Source organism: Coturnix japonica, chromosome 27, assembly GCF_054131305.1.
Source record: "Coturnix japonica strain WE chromosome 27, WE-NBRP24, whole genome shotgun sequence".
NCBI classification, from domain to species: Eukaryota; Metazoa; Chordata; class Aves; order Galliformes; family Phasianidae; genus Coturnix; species Coturnix japonica.
This window is the reverse complement of record NC_140689.1, coordinates 1,787,723-1,808,689: the sequence shown is the minus strand read 5'-3', so window position 1 is coordinate 1,808,689 and position 20,967 is coordinate 1,787,723.

Here is a 20,967-nt window from a genome sequence, read left to right as displayed (position 1 = left end):
GCTCTATGGGGTGTCTACAGGCACTATGGGCGATATGGGGTGTCTATGTGGTTCAATTGGGCTCTATGGTGTGGCTGTAGGGCCTTATGTGGTGTCTATGGGGCACTGTGGGCTGCTATGGCGTGCTGTGGCGAACTATGGGGTGTCTATGGGGCTCTATTGTACAGTATGCTGTGTCTATGGGTCCCTATGGGGTGCAATGGGGTGCTGTGGGGCACAATGGAGTGTCTATGAGGCTCCATGGGCTGCTATGGGGCACTATGGAGTAGCTATGGGGTGCTATGGGGTCTCTTTGGGCCCCTATGGGTCACTATGGGGTGTCTATGGGGCTCTATGGGGTATCTTTGTGTTCCTATGGAGCGCTATGGGTGACTATGGGGTCGCTATGGGTTTCTTTGGGGCACTATGGGGCACTATGTGTCTCAATGGGGTCTCTATGGGTCTCAGTTTATCCTTATGGCTCCCAATGACTGTCTAAGGGTGTCTACGTGTCCCTATGGGTCCCAGTGTCTCTCTATGGGTCCCTATGGGTCCCAGTGTCTCTCTATGTCCCCCTGTCTAGGTGGTAACTATACAGATGGTAACAAAGATGGTAACAAATGTACAGAGGTTCTGAGCGAGAGAGAAACTCACCAGTGGTGATGCCTTCGCTGAGGAAGCTGGGGCGGTCTTCACTGCAGAGCGATGTCCAAGAGATGCTGCCTCACAGAATCACAGAATTCTCAAGGTTGGAAAAGGGCTGCCAGCTTTTGTAGGAGAATAGCATGGGAGACAGTTGTGAAGGCTTTGCTGAAGTCCAAGTAGAGCACATCAACAGCCTTTCTTTCCTTCATCCATCAGATGGGTCACAGGATCGTAGAAGGAGATCAGATTGGTCAAGCAGGAGCTGCCCTTCACGAACCCATGCTGGCTAGGTCTGATCTCCTGCTCATCCCACACCTGCCGCATCTGTCATCTCCCTCAAGACAATTCGTTCCATTCCCTTCCCTGGCACCGAGGTCAGGCTAACAGGCCTGGAGTTGCCCGGATCCTCCTGACAACCTTGCTTGGAAATGGGAGTCACGTTGGCAAGCCTCCAGTCTTCTGGGACCTCACCCGGTAACAGGGAGCTCGGAAAGATAATGGAAAGCGGCTCGAGTGAGGGTCAGCCCTTAAATGAGGTCTCAGAGGAGGTGGAGTCGAGCTCCAGCCCTCCCGGGAGCACAGCTCCATTACTCTCACCTGTGCTCCCGCAGCTGACCCCACACTTGCCTCAGCTGATTAATCAGAGGTTCAGGCTGTGATTACCAATCTCCCATACAGCCCCTATGGGTCCCAATGTTTCCCTATGGGTCTCTAGCTGTCCCTATAGGTCTCTATGGGGTTATTATGCCTCTAAATGGGTCCCTATGTGTCTCTATGTCTCTCTATGGGGTCCCTATGTGTCCCAATGTCCCCCTATGGATCTCTATGTATCCATATGGGTCCCAGTGACTCCCTTTGGGTCACTAATGAGTCACTATGTGTCCCAACGTCTCCCCTATGGGTTGCTATGTGCCTCTGTGGGGTCTCTTATGGGTATCTCTTGACCCAAATGTATTCCTATGGGTACCTATGGGTTTCAATGTGGTCCCTATGTGCCTCTATGGGGTCTCTTATGGGTCTCAGCAGTGTCCCTATGTGTCTCTATGGGTCTCACTGTCCCCCACTGTAATCCATGGGATCCCTATGTGTCCCAATGTCCCCCTATGGGTCACTATGTGTCCCTATGTGTCCCAATGTCCCCCCTATGGGTTGCTATGTGCCACTATGGGGTCTCTATGGGGTCTCTATGGGGTCTCATGGATATCTCTGGGCCCAAATGTCTTCCTATGGGTATCTATGGGTTTCAATGCAGTCCCTATGTTCCTCGATGAGGTCTCTTATGGGTCTCAGCGAGGTCCCTATGTGTCTCTATGGGTCTCACTGTCCCCCACTGAAATCCATGGGGTCCCTATGTGTCCCAGTGTCCCCCTATTGGTCCCAGTGTCAGCCTATGGGTCACAATGTGTCCCTATGTGTCCCAATGTCCCTCCTATGTGTTGCTAAGTGTCTCCATGGGGTCTCTTATGAGTATCTCTGGGCCAAAATATCTACCTATTGGTATCCATGGGTTACATTACGTCCCTATGTGCCTCTATGGGGTCTCTTAAGGGTTACAGCGGAGTCCCTATGTGTCTCTATGGGTCTCACTGTCCCCCAGTATGTTCCAAGGGGTCCCTATGTGTCCCAGTATATCCCTATGGGTCCCAGTGTCTCCCTATGGGTAACTATGTGTTCCTAAGTGCCGAATGTCCCCCCTATGTGTCCCAATGGCCCCCTTTGGGGTTTCTATGGGGACTCTTATTGGTATCTCTGGGCCCAAACGTCTTCCTATGGGTATCTATGGGTTTCAATGAGGTCCCTATGTGCCTCTATGGGGTCTCTTATGGGTATCAGTGGAGCCCCTATGTGTCTCTACGGGTCTCACTGTTCCCCACTGTAATCCATGGGGTCACTCTGTGTCCCAATGTCCACACTATGCGTTGCTATGTACCTTTATGGGGTCTCTATGTGGTCTCTTATGGGTATCTCTGGGCTCAAATGTCTTCCTATGGGTATCTATGGGTTTCAAAGTGGTCCCTATGTGCCTCTATGGGTCTCCCTGTCCCCCAACTTAATCCATGGGGTCCCTATGTGTCCCAATGTCCCCCTATGGGTCCCAGTGTCTCCCTATGGGTCACTATGTGTCCCGATGTGTCCCAATATCCCCCCTATGGGTAGCTATGTGCCTCTATGGGGTCTCTTATTTGTATCTATGGGCTTAAATGTCCTTCTATGGGTATCTATGGGTTTCAGTGTGGTCCCTATGTGCCTCTATGGGGTCTCTTATGGGTCTCAGCAGAGTCTCTATGTGTCTCTACGGGTATCACTGTCCCCCACTGTAATCCATGGTGTCCCTATGTGTCCCAATGTCACCATATGGGCCCCAGTGTCTCCCTATGGGTCACTATGTGTCCCTATGTGTCCCAATGTCCCCCCTATGGGTTGCTATGTGCCTCTATGGGTTCTCTATGGGGCTGTATGGGGTGCCTATGGAGCTCTATGGGGTTCTATGGGGCGTTCTGAGGTTTCTATGGGGTGTCTATGGAACGCTATGGTGTGTCTATGTGGCAAAATGAGTTTCTAAGGGTGGCTATGGGAGCTCTATGGGGCACAATGGGTTGCCTACGGGGCTCTATGGGATGTCTATGGGGCTCTATGGCGCGGCTATATGTCCTTATGTGGTGTCTATGTGGCACTATGTTGTGCTATGGGGTGCTGTGAGGTGCTATGGGGCTCTATGGAGCAGTATAGGGTGTCTATGGGTCCCTATGAGGTGCAATGGGGCGCTGTGGGGCACAAGGGAGTGTCTATGAGGCTCCATGGGCTGCTATGGGGCACTGTAGAGTAGCTATGGGATGATTTGGGGTCTCTTTGTGCCCCTATGGGGCGCTATGGGTCACTATGTGGTGTCTATGGGGCTCTATGGGGTGGCTATGCGGTGCTGTAGGGTGGCTATGGGGTGCTTTGGGGTATCCTTGGGTTCCTATGGGGCGCTATAGGTGACTATGTGGTGCTATGGTTTGCTATGGGGCTCTATGCGGAAGAATGGGGTCTCTATGGGGCGCTATGAGGTCCCTATGGGGCTCTATGGGGAGTCTATGGGGTGTCTTTGGGGATCTATGGGTTGTCTGTGGGGCTCTATGGCGTCTGCATGGGGTCTGTATGGGGTTCAGTGGGTCTCTATGGGGCTCTATGGGGTGTCTACAGGCACTATGGGGCGATATGGGGTGTCTATGTGGTTCAATTGGGCTCTATGGTGTGGCTGTAGGGCCTTATGTGGTGTCTATGGGGCACTGTGGGCTGCTATGGGGTGCTGTGGGGAACTATGGGGTGTCTATGGGGCTCTATGGAGCAGTATGCTGTGTCTATGGGTCCCTATGGGGTGCAATGGAATGCTGTGGAGCACAATGGAGTGTCTATGAGGCTCCATGGGCTGCTATGGGGCACTATGGAGTAGCTATGGGGTGCTATGGGGTCTCTTTGGGCCCCTATGGGTCACTATGGGGTGTCTATGGGGCTCTATGGGGTATCTTTGTGTTCCTATGGGGCGCTATGGGTGACTATGGGGTCGCTATGGGTTTCTTTGAAGCACTATGGGTCTCAATGGGGTCTCTATGGGTCTCAATTTATCCTTATGGCTCCCAATGACTGTCTATGGGTCTCTATGTGTCCCTATGGGTCCCAGTGTCTCTCTATGGGTCCCTATGGGTCTCAGTGTCTCTCTATGGGTCCCAATGTCTTCCTCTGGAGCTCTATGGGTCCCTATGGGTCCCAGTGTCTCTCTATGTCCCCCTGTCTAGGTGGTAACTATACAGATGGTAACAAAGATGGTAACAAATGTACAGAGGTTCTGAGCGAGAGAGAAACTCACCAGTGGTGATGCCTTCGCTGAGGAAGCTGGGGCGGTCTTCACTGCAGAGCGATGTCCAAGAGATGCTGCCTCACAGAATCACAGAATTCTCAAGGTTGGAAAAGGGCTGCCAGCTTTTGTAGGAGAATAGCATGGGAGACAGTTGTGAAGGCTTTGCTGAAGTCCAAGTAGAGCACATCAACAGCCTTTCTTTCTTTCCTTCATCCATCAGATGGGTCACAGGATCGTAGAAGGAGATCAGATTGGTCAAGCAGGAGCTGCCCTTCACGAACCCATGCTGGCTAGGTCTGATCTCCTGCTCATCCCACACCTGCCGCATCTGTCATCTCCCTCAAGACAATTCGTTCCATTCCCTTCCCTGGCACCGAGGTCAGGCTAACAGGCCTGGAGTTGCCCGGATCCTCCTGACAACCTTGCTTGGAAATGGGAGTCACGTTGGCAAGCCTCCAGTCTTCTGGGACCTCACCCGGTAACAGGGAGCTCGGAAAGATAATGGAAAGCGGCTCGAGTGAGGGTCAGCCCTTAAATGAGGTCTCAGAGGAGGTGGAGTCGAGCTCCAGCCCTCCCGGGAGCACAGCTCCATTACTCTCACCTGTGCTCCCGCAGCTGACCCCACACTTGCCTCAGCTGATTAATCAGAGGTTCAGGCTGTGATTACCAATCTCCCATACAGCCCCTATGGGTCCCAATGTTTCCCTATGGGTCTCTAGCTGTCCCTATAGGTCTCTATGGGGTTATTATGCCTCTAAATGGGTCCCTATGTGTCTCTATGTCTCTCTATGGGGTCCCAATGTGTCCCACTGTCCCCCTATGGATCTCTATGTATCCATATGGGTCCCAGTGACTCCCTTTGGGTCACTAATGAGTCACTATGTGTCCCAACGTCTCCCCTATGGGTTGCTATGTGCCTCTGTGGGGTCTCTTATGGCTATCTCTGGACCCAAATGTATTCCTATGGGTAACTATGGGTTTCAATGTGGTCCCTATGTGCCTCTATGGGGTCTCTTATGGCTCTCAGCAGAGTCTCTATATGTCTACGGGTATCACTGTCCCCCACTGTAATCCATGGTGTTCCTATGTGTCCCAATGTCACCCTATGGGTCCCAGTGTCAGCCTATGGGTCACAATGTGTCCCTATGTGTCCCAATGTCCCTCCTATGTGTTGCTAAGTGTCTCAATGGGGTCTCTATGGGGCTCTATGGGGTGCCTATGGAGCTCTATGGAGATCTATAGGGTGTCTATGGAACGCTATAGTGTGTCTATGTGGCAAAATGAGTTTCTATGGGTGGCTATGGGAGCTCTATGGGGCACAATGGGTTGCCTACGGGGCTCTATGGGATGTCTATGGGGCTCTATGGCGCGGCTATATGTCCTTATTTGGTGTCTATGTGGCACTATGTTGTGCTATGGGGTGCTGTGAGGCACTATGGGGTGCTATGGGGCTCTATGGAGCAGTATAGGGTGTCTATGGGTCCCTATGGGGTGCAATGGGGCGCTGTGGGGCACAAGGGAGTGTCTATGAGGCTCCATGGGCTGCTATGGGGCACTGTGGAGTAGCTATGGGATGATTTGGGGTCTCTTTGTGCCCCTATGGGGCGCTATGGGTCACTATGTGGTGTCTATGGGGCTCTATGGGGTGGCTATGCGGTGCTGTAGGGTGGCTATGGGGTGCTTTGGGGTATCCTGTGGTTCCTATGGGGCGCTATGGGTGACTATGGGGTGCTATGGTTTGCTATGGGGCTCTATGCGGAAGAATGGGGTCTCTATGGGGCGCTATGAGGTCCCTATGGGGCTCTATGGGGAGTCTATGGGATGTCTTTGGGGATCTATGGGTTGTCTGTGGGGCTCTATGGGGTCTGCATGGGGTCTGTATGGGGTTCAGTGGGTCTCTATGGGGCTCTATGGGGTGTCTACAGGCACTATGGGGCGATATGGGGTGTCTATGTCGTTCAATTGGGCTCTATGGTGTGGCTGTAGGGCCTTATGTGGTGTCTATGGGCACTGTGGGCTGCACTGGGGTGCTGTGGGGAACTATGGGGTGTCTATGGGGCTCTATGGAGCAGTATGCTGTGTCTATGGGTCCCTATGGGGTGCAATGGGGTGCTGTGGGGCACAATGGAGTGTCTATGAGGCTCCATGGGTTGCTATGGGGCACTATGGAGTAGCTATGGGGTGCTATGGGGTCTCTTTGGGCCCCTATGGGTCACTATGGGTCACTATGTGGTGTCTATGGGGCTCTATGGGGTGGCTATGCGGTGCTGTAGGGTGGCTATTGGGTGCTTTGGGGTATCCTTGGGTTCCTATGGGGCGCTATAGGTGACTATGTGGTGCAGTGGTTTGCTATGGGGCTCTATGCGGAAGAATGGGGTCTGTATGGGGCGCTATGAGGTCCCTATGGGGCTCTATGGGGAGTCTATGGGATGTCTTTGGGGATCTATGGGTTGTCTGTGGGGCTCTATGGGGTCTGCATGGGGTCTGTATGGGGTTCAGTGGGTCTCTATGGGGCTCTATGGGGTGTCTACAGGCACTATGGGGCGATATGGGGTGTCTATGTGGTTCAATTGGGCTCTATGGTGTGGCTGTAGGGCCTTATGTGGTGTCTATGGGGCACTGTGGGCTGCTATGGGGTGCTGTGGGGAACTATGGGGTGTCTATGGGGCTCTATGGAGCAGTATGCTGTGTCTATGGGTCCCTATGGGGTGCAATGGGGTGCTGTGGGGCACAATGGAGTGTCTATGAGGCTCCATGGGCTGCTATGGGGCACTATGGAGTAGCTATGGGGTGCTCTGGGGTCTCTTTGGGCCCCTATGGGTCACTATGTGGTGTCTCTGGGGCACTAAGGGGTGGCTATGCGGTGCTGTAGGGTGGCTATGGGGTGCTTTGGGGTATCCTTGGGTTCCTATGGGGCGCTATGGGTGATTATAGGGTGCTATGGTTTGCTATGGGGCTCTATGCGGAAGAATGGTGTCTCTATGGGGCGCTATGGGGTCCCTATGGGGCTCTATGGGGAGTCTATGGGGTGTCTTTGGGGATCTATGGGTTGTCTGTGGGGCTCTATGGGGTCTGCATGGGGTCTGTATGGGGTTCAGTGGGTCTCTATGGGGTGTCTACAGGCACTATGGGGCGATATGGGGTGTCTATGTGGTTCAATTGGGCTCTATGGTGTGGCTGCAGGGTCTTATGTGGTGTCTATGGGGCACTGTGGGCTGCTATGGGGTGCTGTGGGGAAGTATGGGGTGTCTATGGGGCTCTATGGAGCAGTATGCTGTGTCTATGGGTCCCTATGGGTTGCAATGGGGTGCTGTGGGGCACAATGGAGTGTCTATGAGGCTCCATGGGCTGCTGTCGGGCACTGTGGAGTAGCTATGGGATGATTTGGGGTCTCTTTGTGCCCCTATGGGGCGCTATGGGTCACTATGTGGTGTCTATGGGGCTCTATGGGGTGGCTATGCGGTTCTGTAGGGTGGCTATGGGGTGCTTTGGGGTATCCTTGGGTTCCTATGGGGCGCTATAGGAGACTATGTGGTGCTATGGTTTGCTATGGGGCTCTATGCGGAAAAATGGGGTCTCTATGGGGCGCTATGAGGTCCCTATGGGGCTCTATGGGGTGTCTACGGGGCTCTATGGGGTATCTTTGTGTTCCTATGGGTCGCTATGTGGCGCTATGTGTCACTATGTGTTGTCTATGGGGCTCTATGGGGTGGCTATGCGGTGCTGTAGGGTGGCTATGTGGGTTCTTTGGGGTATCCTTGGGTTCCAATGGGGCGCTATGGGTGACTATGGGGTGCTATGGTTTGCTATGGGGCTCTATGCGGAAGAATGGGGTCTCTATGGGGCGCTATGAGGTCCCTATGGGGCTCTATGGGGAGTCTATGGGATGTCTTTGGGGATCTATGGGTTGTCTGTGGGGCTCTATGGGGTCTGCATGGGGTCTGTATGGGGTTCAGTGGGTCTCTATGGGGCTCTATGGGGTGTCTACAGGCACTATGGGGCGATATGGGGTGTCTATGTCGTTCAATTGGGCTCTATGGTGTGGCTGTAGGGCCTTATGTGGTGTCTATGGGCACTGTGGGCTGCTCTGGGGTGCTGTGGGGAACTATGGGGTGTCTATGGGGCTCTATGGAGCAGTATGCTGTGTCTATGGGTCCCTATGGGGTGCAATGGGGTGCTGTGGGGCACAATGGAGTGTCTATGAGGCTCCATGGGTTGCTATGGGGCACTATGGAGTAGCTATGGGGTGCTATGGGGTCTCTTTGGGCCCCTATGGGTCACTATGGGTCACTATGTGGTGTCTATGGGGCTCTATGGGGTGGCTATGCGGTGCTGTAGGGTGGCTATTGGGTGCTTTGGGGTATCCTTGGGTTCCTATGGGGCGCTATAGGTGACTATGTGGTGCAGTGGTTTGCTATGGGGCTCTATGCGGAAGAATGGGGTCTGTATGGGGCGCTATGAGGTCCCTATGGGGCTCTATGGGGAGTCTATGGGATGTCTTTGGGGATCTATGGGTTGTCTGTGGGGCTCTATGGGGTCTGCATGGGGTCTGTATGGGGTTCAGTGGGTCTCTATGGGGCTCTATGGGGTGTCTACAGGCACTATGGGGCGATATGGGGTGTCTATGTGGTTCAATTGGGCTCTATGGTGTGGCTGTAGGGCCTTATGTGGTGTCTATGGGGCACTGTGGGCTGCTATGGGGTGCTGTGGGGAACTATGGGGTGTCTATGGGGCTCTATGGAGCAGTATGCTGTGTCTATGGGTCCCTATGGGGTGCAATGGGGTGCTGTGGGGCACAATGGAGTGTCTATGAGGCTCCATGGGCTGCTATGGGGCACTATGGAGTAGCTATGGGGTGCTCTGGGGTCTCTTTGGGCCCCTATGGGTCACTATGTGGTGTCTCTGGGGCACTAAGGGGTGGCTATGCGGTCCTGTAGGGTGGCTATGGGGTGCTTTGGGGTATCCTTGGGTTCCTATGGGGCGCTATGGGTGATTATAGGGTGCTATGGTTTGCTATGGGGCTCTATGCGGAAGAATGGTGTCTCTATGGGGCGCTATGGGGTCCCTATGGGGCTCTATGGGGAGTCTATGGGGTGTCTTTGGGGATCTATGGGTTGTCTGTGGGGCTCTATGGGGTCTGCATGGGGTCTGTATGGGGTTCAGTGGGTCTCTATGGGGTGTCTACAGGCACTATGGGGCGATATGGGGTGTCTATGTGGTTCAATTGGGCTCTATGGTGTGGCTGCAGGGTCTTATGTGGTGTCTATGGGGCACTGTGGGCTGCTATGGGGTGCTGTGGGGAACTATGGGGTGTCTATGGGGCTCTATGGAGCAGTATGCTGTGTCTATGGGTCCCTATGGGTTGCAATGGGGTTCTGTGGGGCACAATGGAGTGTCTATGAGGCTCCATGGGCTGCTGTCGGGCACTGTGGAGTAGCTATGGGATGATTTGGGGTCTCTTTGTGCCCCTATGGGGCGCTATGGGTCACTATGTGGTGTCTATGGGGCTCTATGGGGTGGCTATGCGGTTCTGTAGGGTGGCTATGGGGTGCTTTGGGGTATCCTTGGGTTCCTATGGGGCGCTATAGGAGACTATGTGGTGCTATGGTTTGCTATGGGGCTCTATGCGGAAAAATGGGGTCTCTATGGGGCGCTATGAGGTCCCTATGGGGCTCTATGGGGTGTCTACGGGGCTCTATGGGGTATCTTTGTGTTCCTATGGGTCGCTATGTGGCGCTATGTGTCACTATGTGTTGTCTATGGGGCTCTATGGGGTGGCTATGCGGTGCTGTAGGGTGGCTATGTGGGTTCTTTGGGGTATCCTTGGGTTCCAATGGGGCGCTATGGGTGACTATGGGGTGCTATGGTTTGCTATGGGGCTCTATGCGGAAGAATGGGGTCTCTATGGGGCGCTATGGGGTCCCTATGGGGCTCTATGGGGAGTCTATGGGGTGTCTTTGGGGATCTATGGGTTGTCTGTGGGGCTCTATGGGGTCTGCATGGGGTCTGTATGGGGTTCAGTGGGTCTCTATGGGGCTCTATGGGGTGTCTACAGGCACTATGGGCGATATGGGGTGTCTATGTGGTTCAATTGGGCTCTATGGTGTGGCTGTAGGGCCTTATGTGGTGTCTATGGGGCACTGTGGGCTGCTATGGGGTGCTGTGGGGAACTATGGGGTGTCTATGGGGCTCTATTGTACAGTATGCTGTGTCTATGGGTCCCTATGGGGTGCAATGGGGTGCTGTGGGGCACAATGGAGTGTCTATGAGGCTCCATGGGCTGCTATGGGGCACTATGGAGTAGCTATGGGGTGCTATGGGGTCTCTTTGGGCCCCTATGGGTCACTATGGGGTGTCTATGGGGCTCTATGGGGTATCTTTGTGTTCCTATGGAGCGCTATGGGTGACTTTGGTCGCTATGGGTTTCTTTGGGGCACTATGGGGCACTATGGGTCTCAATGGGGTCTCTATGGGTCTCAGTTTATCCTTATGGCTCCCAATGACTGTCTAAGGGTGTCTACGTGTCCCTATGGGTCCCAGTGTCTCTCTATGGGTCCCTATGGGTCCCAGTGTCTCTCTATGTCCCCCTGTCTAGGTGGTAACTATACAGATGGTAACAAAGATGGTAACAAATGTACAGAGGTTCTGAGCGAGAGAGAAACTCACCAGTGGTGATGCCTTCGCTGAGGAAGCTGGGGCGGTCTTCACTGCAGAGCGATGTCCAAGAGATGCTGCCTCACAGAATCACAGAATTCTCAAGGTTGGAAAAGGGCTGCCAGCTTTTGTAGGAGAATAGCATGGGAGACAGTTGTGAAGGCTTTGCTGAAGTCCAAGTAGAGCACATCAACAGCCTTTCTTTCCTTCATCCATCAGATGGGTCACAGGATCGTAGAAGGAGATCAGATTGGTCAAGCAGGAGCTGCCCTTCACGAACCCATGCTGGCTAGGTCTGATCTCCTGCTCATCCCACACCTGCCGCATCTGTCATCTCCCTCAAGACAATTCGTTCCATTCCCTTCCCTGGCACCGAGGTCAGGCTAACAGGCCTGGAGTTGCCCGGATCCTCCTGACAACCTTGCTTGGAAATGGGAGTCACGTTGGCAAGCCTCCAGTCTTCTGGGACCTCACCCGGTAACAGGGAGCTCGGAAAGATAATGGAAAGCGGCTCGAGTGAGGGTCAGCCCTTAAATGAGGTCTCAGAGGAGGTGGAGTCGAGCTCCAGCCCTCCCGGGAGCACAGCTCCATTACTCTCACCTGTGCTCCCGCAGCTGACCCCACACTTGCCTCAGCTGATTAATCAGAGGTTCAGGCTGTGATTACCAATCTCCCATACAGCCCCTATGGGTCCCAATGTTTCCCTATGGGTCTCTAGCTGTCCCTATAGGTCTCTATGGGGTTATTATGCCTCTAAATGGGTCCCTATGTGTCTCTATGTCTCTCTATGGGGTCCCTATGTGTCCCAATGTCCCCCTATGGATCTCTATGTATCCATATGGGTCCCAGTGACTCCCTTTGGGTCACTAATGAGTCACTATGTTTCCCAACGTCTCCCCTATGGGTTGCTATGTGCCTCTGTGGGGTATCTTATGGGTATCTCTGGACCCAAATGTATTCCTATGGGTACCTATGGGTTTCAATGTGGTCCCTATGTGCCTCTATGGGTCTCACTGTCCCCAACTGTAATCCATGGGATCCCTATGTGTTCCAATGTCCCCCTATGGGTCCCAGTGTCACCCTATGGGTCACTATGTGTCCCTATGTGTCCCAATATCCCCCCTATGGGTAGCTATGTGCCTCTATGGGGTCTCTTATTTGTATCTATGGGCTTAAATGTCCTCCTATGGGTATCTATGGGTTTCAATGCAGTCCCTATGTGCCTCTATGGGGTCTCTTATGGCTCTCAGCAGAGTCTCTATATGTCTACGGGTATCACTGTCCCCCACTGTAATCCATGGTGTCCCTATGTGTCCCAATGTCACCCTATGGGTCCCAGTGTCAGCCTATGGGTCACAATGTGTCCCTATGTGTCCCAATGTCCCTCCTATGTGTTGCTAAGTGTCTCAATGGGGTCTCTATGGGGCTCTATGGGGTGCCTATGGAGTTCTATGGAGATCTATAGGGTGTCTATGGAACGCTATGGTGTGTCTATGTGGCAAAATGAGTTTCTATGGGTGGCTATGGGAGCTCTATGGGGCACAATGGGTTGCCTACGGGGCTCTATGGGATGTCTATGGGGCTCTATGGCGCGGCTATATGTCCTTATTTGGTGTCTATGTGGCACTATGTTGTGCTATGGGGTGCTGTGAGGCACTATGGGGTGCTATGGGGCTCTATGGAGCAGTATAGGGTGTCTATGGGTCCCTATGGGGTGCAATGGGGCGCTGTGGGGCACAAGGGAGTGTCTATGAGGCTCCATGGGCTGCTATGGGGCACTGTGGAGTAGCTATGGGATGATTTGGGGTCTCTTTGTGCCCCTATGGGGCGCTATGGGTCACTATGTGGTGTCTATGGGGCTCTATGGGGTGGCTATGCGGTGCCGTAGGGTGGCTATGGGGTGCTTTGGGGTATCCTTGGGTTCCTATGGGGCGCTATGGGTGACTATGGGGTGCTATGGTTTGCTATGGGGCTCTATGCGGAAGAATGGGGTCTCTATGGGGCGCTATGAGGTCCCTATGGGGCTCTATGGGGAGTCTATGGGATGTCTTTGGGGATCTATGGGTTGTCTGTGGGGCTCTATGGGGTCTGCATGGGGTCTGTATGGGGTTCAGTGGGTCTCTATGGGGCTCTATGGGGTGTCTACAGGCACTATGGGGCGATATGGGGTGTCTATGTGGTTCAATTGGGCTCTATGGTGTGGCTGTAGGGCCTTATGTGGTGTCTATGGGCACTGTGGGCTGCTCTGGGGTGCTGTGGGGAACTATGGGGTGTCTATGGGGCTCTATGGAGCAGTATGCTGTGTCTATGGGTCCCTATGGGGTGCAATGGGGTGCTGTGGGGCACAATGGAGTGTCTATGAGGCTCCATGGGCTGCTATGGGGCACTATGGAGTAGCTATGGGGTGCTATGGGGTCTCTTTGGGCCCCTATGGGTCACTATGTGGTGTCTCTGGGGCACTAAGGGGTGGCTATGCGGTGCTGTAGGGTGGCCATGGGGTGCTTTGGGGTATCCTTGGGTTCCTATGGGGCGCTATGGGTGATTATAGGGTGCTATGGTTTGCTATGGGGCTCTATGCGGAAGAATGGGGTCTCTATGGGGCGCTATGGGGTCCCTATGGGGCTCTATGGGGAGTCTATGGTGTGTCTTTGGGGATCTATGGGTTGTCTGTGGGGCTCTATGGGGTCTGCATGGGGTCTGTATGGGGTTCAGTGGGTCTCTATGGGGCTCTATGGGGTGTCTACAGGCACTATGGGGCGATATGGGGTGTCTATGTGGTTCAATTGGGCTCTATGGTGTGGCTGTAGGGCCTTATGTGGTGTCTATGGGCACTGTGGGCTGCTCTGGGGTGCTGTGGGGAACTATGGGGTGTCTATGGGGCTCTATGGAGCAATATGCTGTGTCTATGGGTCCCTATGGGGTGCAATGGGGTGCTGTGGGGCACAATGGAGTGTCTATGAGGCTCCATGGGCTGCTATGGGGCACTATGGAGTAGCTATGGGGTGCTCTGGGGTCTCTTTGGGCCCCTATGGGTCACTATGGGTCACTATGTGGAGCCTATGGGGCTCTATGGGGTGGTAATTGGGTGCTTTGGGGTATCCTTGGGTTCCTATGGGGCGCTATGGGTGACTATGTGGTGCAGTGGTTTGCTATGGGGCTCTATGCGGAAGAATGGGGTCTCTATGGGGCGCTATGATGTCCCTATGGGGCTCTATGGGGAGTCTATGGGGTGTCTTTGGGGATCTGTGGGTTGTCTGTGGGGCTCTATGGGGTCTGCATGGGGTCTGTATGGGGTTCAGTGGGTCTCTATGGGGCTCTATGGGGTGTCTACAGGCACTATGGGGCGATATGGGGTGTCTATGTGGTTCAATTGGGCTCTATGGTGTGGCTGTAGGGCCTTATGTGGTGTCTATGGGGCACTGTGGACTGCTATGGGGTGCTGTGGGGAACTATGGGGTGTCTATGGGGCTCTATGGAGCAGTATGCTGTGTCTATGGGTCCCTATAGGGTGCAATGGGGTGCTGTGGGGCACAATGGAGTGTCTATGAGGCTCCATGGGCTGCTATGGGGCACTATGGAGTAGCTATGGGGTGCTATGGGGTCTCTTTGGGCCCCTATGGGTCACTATGTGGTGTCTCTGGGGCACTAAGGGGTGGCTATGCGGTGCTGTAGGGTGGCTATGGGGTGCTTTGGGGTATCCTTGGGTTCCTATGGGGCGCTATGGGTGATTATGGGGTGCTGTGGTTTGCTATGGGGCTCTATGCGGAAGAATGGGGTCTCTATGGGGCGCTATGGGGTCCCTATGGGGCTCTATGGGGAGTCTATGGGGTGTCTTTGGGGATCTATGGGTTGTCTGTGGGGCTCTATGGGGTCTGCATGGGGTCTGTATGGGGTTCAGTGGGTCTCTATGGGGCTCTATGGGGTGTCTACAGGCACTATGGGGCGATATGGGGTGTCTATGTGGTTCAATTGGGCTCTAAAGTGTGGCTGTAGGGCCTTATGTGTTGTCTATGGGGCACTGTGGGCTGCTAGGGGGTGCTGTGGGGAACTATGGGGTGTCTATGGGGCTCTATGGAGCAGTATGCTGTGTCTATGGGTCCCTATGGGGTGCAATGGGGTTCTGTGGGGCACAATGGAGTGTCTATGAGGCTCCATGGGCTGCTATGGGGCACTATGGAGTAGCTATGGGGTGCTCTGGGGTCTCTTTGGGCCCCTATGGGTCACTATGTGGTGTCTCTGGGGCACTAAGGGGTGGCTATGCGGTGCTGTAGGGTGGCTATGGGGTGCTTTGGGGTATCCTTGGGTTCCTATGGGGCGCTATGGGTGATTATGGGGTGCTATGGTTTGCTATGGGGCTCTATGCGGAAGAATGGGGTCTCTATGGGGCGCTATGGGGTCCCTATGGGGCTCTATGGGGAGTCTATGGGGTGTCTTTGGGGATCTATGGGTTGTCTGTGGGGCTCTATGGGGTCTGCATGGGGTCTGTATGGGGTTCAGTGGGTCTCTATGGGGCTCTATGGGGTGTCTACAGGCACTATGGGGCGATATGCGGTGTCTATGTGGTTCAATTGGGCTCTATGGTGTGGCTGTAGGGCCTTATGTGGTTTCTATGGGGCACTGTGGGCTGCTCTGGGGTGCTGTGGGGAACTATGGGGTGTCTATGGGGCTCTATGGAGCAATATGCTGTGTCTATGGGTCCCTATGTGGTGCAATGGGGTGCTGTGGGGCACAATGGAGTGTCTATGAGGCTCCATGGGTTGCTATGGGGCACTATGGAGTAGCTATGGGGTGCTCTGGGGTCTCCTTGGGCCCCTATGGGTCACTATGGGTCACTATGTGGAGCCTATGGGGCTCTATGGGGTGGCTATTGGGTGCTTTGGGGTATCCTTGGGTTCCTATGGGGCGCTATGGGTGACTATGTGGTGCAGTGGTTTGCTATGGGGCTCTATGCGGAAGAATGGGGTCTCTATGGGGCGCTATGATGTCCCTATGGGGCTCTATGGGGAGTCTATGGGGTGTCTTTGGGGATCTATGGGTTGTCTGTGGGGCTCTATGGGGTCTGCATGGGGTCTGTATGGGGTTCAGTGGGTCTCTATGGGGCTCTATGGGGTGTCTACAGGCACTATGGGGCGATATGGGGTGTCTATGTGGTTCAATTGGGCTCTATGGTGTGGCTGTAGGGCCTTATGTGGTGTCTATGGGGCACTGTGGGCTGCTATGGGGTGCTGTGGGGAACTATGGGGTGTCTATGGGGCTCTATGGAGCAATATGCTGTGTCTATGGGACCCTATGGGGTGCAATGGGGTGCTGTGGGGCACAATGGAGTGTCTATGAGGCTCCATGGGCTGCTATCGGGCACTGTGGAGTAGCTATGGGATGATTTGGGGTCTCTTTGTGCCCCTATGGGGCGCTATGGGTCACTATGTGGTGTCTATGGGGCTCTATGGGGTGGCTATGCTGTGCTGTAGGGTGGCTATGGGGTGCTTTGAGGTATCCTTGGGTTCCTATGGGGCGCTATAGGTGACTATGTGGTGCTATGGTTTGCTATTGGGCTCTATGCGGAAGAATGGGGTCTCTATGGGGCGCTATGAGGTCCCTATGGGGCTCTATAGGAGTCTATGGGGTGTCTTTGGGGATCTATGGGTTGTCTGTGGGGCTCTATGGGGTCTGCATGGGGTCTGTATGGGGTTCAGTGGGTCTCTATGGGGCTCTATGGGGTGTCTACAGGCACTATGGGGCGATATGGGGTGTCTATGTGGTACAATTGGGCTCTATGGTGTGGCTGTAGGGCCTTATGTGGTGTCTATGGGGCACTGTGGGCTGCTATGGGGTGCTGTGGGGAACTATGGGTTGCCTATGGGGCTCTATTGTACAGTATGCTGTGTCTATGGGTCCCTATGGGGTGCAATGGGGTGCTGTGGGGCCCAATCGAGTGTCTATGAGGCTCCATGGGCTGCTATGGGGCACTATGGAGTAGCTATGGTGTGCTATGGGGTCTCTTTGGGCCCCTATGGGTCACTATGGGGTGTCTATGGGGCTCTATGGGGTATCTTTGTGTTCCTATGGGTCCCTATGGGGCGCTATGTGTCGCTATGTGGTGTCTATGGGGCTCTATGGGGTGGCTATGCGGTGCTGTAGGGTGGCTATGTGGGTGCTTTGGGGTATCCTTGGGTTCCTATGGGGCGCTATGGGTGACTATGGGGTGCTATGGTTTGCTATGGGGCTCTATGCGGAAGAATGGGGTCTCTATGGGGCGCTATGAGGTCCCTATAGGGCTCTATGGGGAGTCTATGGGGTGTCTTTGGGGATCTATGGGTTGTCTGTGGGGCTCTATGGGGTCTGCATGGGGTCTGTATGGGGTTCAGTGGGTCTCTATGGGGCTCTATGGGGTGTCTACAGGCACTATGGGGCGATATGGGGTGTCTATGTGGTTCAATTGGGCTCTATGGTGTGGCTGTAGGGCCTTATGTGGTGTCTATGGGGCACTGTGGGCTGCTATGGGGTGCTGTGGGGAACTATGGGGTGTCTATGGGGCTCTATGGAGCAATATGCTGTGTCTATGGGACCCTATGGGGTGCAATGGGGTGCTGTGGGGCACAATGGAGTGTCTATGAGGCTCCATGGGCTGCTATGGGGCACTATGGAGTAGCTATGGGTTGCTCTGGGGTCTCTTTGGGCCCCTATGGGTCACTATGGGTCACTATGTGGTGTCTATGGGGCTCTATGGGGTGGCTATGCGGTGCTGTAGGGTGGCTATGGGGTGCTTTGGGGTATCCTTGGGTTCCTATGGGGCGCTATGGGTGATTATGTGGTGCTATGGTTTGCTATGGGGCTCTATGCGGAAGAATGGGGTCTCTATGGGGCGCTATGAGGTCCCCATGGGGCTCTATAGGGAGACTATGGGGTGTCTTTGGAGATCTATGGGTTGTCTGTGGGGCTCTATGGGGTCTGCATGGGGTCTGTATGGGGTTCAGTGGGTCTCTATGGGGCTCTATGGGGTGTCTACAGGCACTATGGGGCGATATGGGGTGTCTATGTGGTTCAATTGGGCTCTATGGTGTGGCTGTAGGGCCTTATGTGGTGTCTATGGGGCACTGTGGGCTGCTATGGGGTGCTGTGGGGTGTCTATGGGGCTCTATTGTACAGTATGCTGTGTCTATGGGTCCCTATGGGGTGCAATGGGGTGCTGTGGGGCACAATGGAGTGTCTATGAGGCTCCATGGGCTGCTATGGGGCACTATGGAGTAGCTATGGGGTGCTCTGGGGTCTCTTTGGGCCCCTATGGGTCACTATGGGTCACTATGTGGTGCCTATGGGGCTCTATGGGGTGGCTATTGGGTGCTTTGGGGTATCCTTGGGTTCCTATGGGGCGCTATGGGTGACTATGTGGTGCAGTGGTTTGCTATGGGGCTCTATGCGGAAGAATGGGGTCTTAATGGGGCGCTATGAGGTCCCTATGGGGCTCTATGGGGAGTCTATGGGGTGTCTTTGGGGATCTATGGGTTGTCTGTGGTGCTCTATGGGGTCTGCATGTGGTCTGTATGGGGTTCAGTGGGTCTCTATGGGGCTCTATGGGGTGTCTACAGGCACTATGGGGCGATATGGGGTGTCTATGTGGTTCAATTGGGCTCTATGGTGTGGCTGTAGGGCCTTATGTGGTGTCTATGGGGCACTGTGGGCTGCTATGGGGTGCTGTGGGGAACTATGGGGTGTCTATGGGGCTCTATGGAGCAGTATGCTGTGTCTATGGGTCCCTATGGGGTGCAATGGGGTGCTGTGGGGCACAATGGAGTGTCTATGAGGCTCCATGGGCTGCTATGGGGCACTATGGAGTAGCTATGGGGTGCTCTGGGGTCTCTTTGGGCCCCTATGGGTCACTATGGGGTGTCTATGGGGCTCTATGGGGTATCTTTGTGTTCCTATGGGCCCCTATGGGTCACTATGGGTCACTATGTGGTGTCTATGGGGCACTAAGGGGTGGCTATGCGGTGCTGTAGGTTGGCTATGGGGTGCTTTGGGGTATCCTTGGGTTCCTATGGGGCGCTATGGGTGACTATGGGGTGCTATGGTTTGCTATGGGGCTTTATGCGGAAGAATGTTGTCTCTATGGGGCGCTATGGGGTCCCTATGGGGCTCTATGGGGAGTCTTTGGGATGTCTTTGGGGATCTATGGGTTGTCTGTGGGGCTCTATGGGGTCTGCATGGGGTCTGTATGGGGTTCAGTGGGTCTCTATGGAGCTCTATGGGGTGTCTACAGGCACTATGGGGCGATATGGGGTGTCTATGTGGTTCAATTGGGCTCTATGGTTTGGCTGTAGGGCCTTATGTGGTGTCTATGGGGCACTGTGGGCTGCTATGGGGTGCTGTGGGGAACTATGGGGTGTCTATGGGGCTCTATGGAGCAGTATGCTGTGTCTATGGGTCCGTATGGAGTGCAATGGGGTGCTGTGGGGCACAATGGAGTGTCTATGAGGCTCCATGGGCTGCTATCGGGCACTGTGGAGTAGCTATTGGATGATTTGGGGTCTCTTTGTGCCCCTATGGGGCGCTATGGGTCACTATGTGGTGTCTATGGGGCTCTATGGGGTGGCTATGCTGTGCTGTAGGGTGGCTATGGGGTGCTTTGAGGTATCCTTGGGTTCCTATGGGGCGCTATAGGTGACTATGTGGTGCTATGGTTTGCTACTGGGCTCTATGCGGAAGAATGGGGTCTCTATGGGGCGCTATGAGGTCCCTATGGGGCTCTATGGGGAGTCTATGGGGTGTCTTTTGGGATCTATGGGTTGTCTGTGGGGCTCTATGGGGTCTGCATGGGGTCTGTATGGGGTTCAGTGGGTCTCTATGGGGCTCTATGGGGTGTCTACAGGCACTATGGGGCGATATGGGCTGTCTATGTGGTACAATTGGGCTTTATGGTGTGGCTGTAGGGCCTTATGTGGTGTCTATGGGGCACTGTGGGCTGCTATGGGGTGCTGTGTGGAACTATGGGGTGCCTATGGGGCTCTATTGTACAGTATGCTGTGTCTATGGGTCCCTATGGGGTGCAATGGGGTGCTGTGGGGCCCAATCGAGTGTCTATGAGGCTCCATGGGCTGCTATGGGGCACTATGGAGTAGCTATGGTGTGCTATGGGGTCTCTTTGGGCCCCTATGGGTCACTATGGGGTGTCTATGGGGCTCTATGGGGTATCTTTGTGTTCCTATGGGTCCCTATGGGGCGCTATGTGTCACTATGTGGTGTCTATGGGGCTCTATGGGGTGGCTATGCGGTGCTGTAGGGTGGCTATGTGGGTGCTTTGGGGTATCCTTGGGTTCCTATGGGGCGCTATGGGTGACTATGGGGTGCTATGGTTTGCTATGGGGCTCTATGCGGAAGAATGGGGTCTCTATGGGGCGCTATGTGGTCCCTATAGGGCTCTATGGGGAGTCTATGGGGTGTCTTTGGGGATCTATGGGTTGTCTGTGGGGCTCTATGGGGTCTGCATGGGGTCTGTATGGGGTTCAGTGGGTCTCTATGGGGCTCTATGGGGTGTCTACAGGCACTATGGGGCGATATGGGGTGTCTATGTGGTTCAATTGGGCTCTATGGTGTGGCTGGTGGGCCTTATGTGGTGTCTATGGGGCACTGTGGGCTGCTATGGGGTGCTGTGGGGAACTATGGGGTGTCTATGGGGCTCTATGGAGCAATATGCTGTGTCTATGGGACCCTATGGGGTGCAATGGGGTGCTGTGGGGCACAATGGAGTGTCTATGAGGCTCCATGGGCTGCTATGGGGCACTATGGAGTAGCTATGGGGTGCTATGGGGTCTCTTTGGGCCCCTATGGGTCACTATGTGGTGTCTCTGGGG